Source organism: Daktulosphaira vitifoliae, unplaced genomic scaffold (assembly GCF_025091365.1).
Source record: "Daktulosphaira vitifoliae isolate Bord-2020 unplaced genomic scaffold, ASM2509136v1 Scaffold_4, whole genome shotgun sequence".
NCBI classification, from domain to species: Eukaryota; Metazoa; Arthropoda; class Insecta; order Hemiptera; family Phylloxeridae; genus Daktulosphaira; species Daktulosphaira vitifoliae.
This window is the reverse complement of record NW_026099575.1, coordinates 4839681-4841020: the sequence shown is the minus strand read 5'-3', so window position 1 is coordinate 4841020 and position 1340 is coordinate 4839681. Positions and strand designations below refer to the sequence as shown.

At 25.2% G+C, this 1340-nt stretch overlaps 2 protein-coding genes across 6 annotated transcripts in view; both read left to right on the top strand.

Annotated features, from left to right (window-relative positions):
• Positions 1 to 1340, top strand: part of LOC126904608 (uncharacterized) — a 95621-nt gene that overhangs the window by 41665 nt on the left and 52616 nt on the right. The window lies entirely within an intron of this gene.
• Positions 1 to 1340, top strand: part of LOC126904612 (uncharacterized) — a 5205-nt gene that overhangs the window by 1046 nt on the left and 2819 nt on the right. The gene's annotated exons all lie outside the window — the stretch shown is intronic.

The following is a 1340-nucleotide window of genomic DNA, read 5'->3' as shown; positions in this document are numbered from 1 at the left end:
AAAATTGAAAAAATTTCCCTCGTTCCCCGTAAATGGGGGAAACCTCCAAAAAAATTACAAATTTAAAAATCGCTAATTTTCCAAATTTTTTCAATTTTTTTTATTTAAAATTGCCATAACTTTTTCAAAAATGAACATATCAACATAATTTTTTTTTAAATAGATGCATAACATTATTACCTTTCATTTGGTATATTTTTTTCATAAATTTAACCCTTAACCTGCCCACAAGGGGGGATTTAAAATGACAACTTTTTCAAAAAAAATTAACTTTTTCAACTTCACTTTTGAAAATGTTCCGGAAGGTCTGACACTTTTATATATATCTTAAATTAAAGTTAATGTAATATGCTTTATCATGAAAAAAAAAAATTTCGGACTTTATTTTATCTTCACGGTGAAAATGGCTACCAAATGCTATTTTTGTGTGAAAATTTTCGATTTTTTATTTTTCATTTTTAACTTTATTATGCCATGACTTTTTGAAAAATGTATGGATCAGTACAATTTTTTCATGAGGAGTAGTATTTATATACATCTTTCATTTGACATACTGTTTTTTTAAATCCGACCATTTCCCTATATACNTAAAATCAGACTATTTCCCTATATATGGGGGAGGTTCAAATCTAAAAAATGCTTGTAGAAAGTAGAACTTTTTCAACTTAAATTTTGAAAGTGTTCCGGAAAGTCTGACACTTTTATATATATCTTAAATTAAAGCTAATGTAATGTACTTTAATTTGAAAAAAAAAAATTTGACCTCTGGACTTGTCTTCATGGTGAAAACGGCTACCGAATGCTATTTTTGTGTGAAAATTTTCGATTTTATAATTTACATTTTTTACTTTAAAGTGCTATAACTTTTTAAAAAATGTATGGATCAATACAATTTTTTCATGAGAAGTAGTATTTATATACATCTTTCATTGGATATACTTTTTTTTTAAATCAGACTATTTCCCTATATATGGGGGGGCTTCAAATATAAAAAATGCATATAGAAAGTAGAACTTTTTCAACTTAACTTTTGAAAATGTTCCGGAAGGTCTGACACTTTTATATATATCTTAAATTAAAGTTAATGTAATATGCTTTATCATGAAAAAAAAAAAATTCGGACTTTATTTTATCTTCACGGTGAAAATGGCTACCGAATGCTATTATTGTGTGAAAATTCTCGATTTTATTTTTTACATTTTTAACTTTATAATGCTATGACATATTGAAAAGTGTATGGATCAACATTATTTTTTTATGAGAAATAATATTTTTTAATAATCCCTTTTTCATTCTACATACTTTATCTTAATTAGGATATTAATAATGAACTAGCAGAT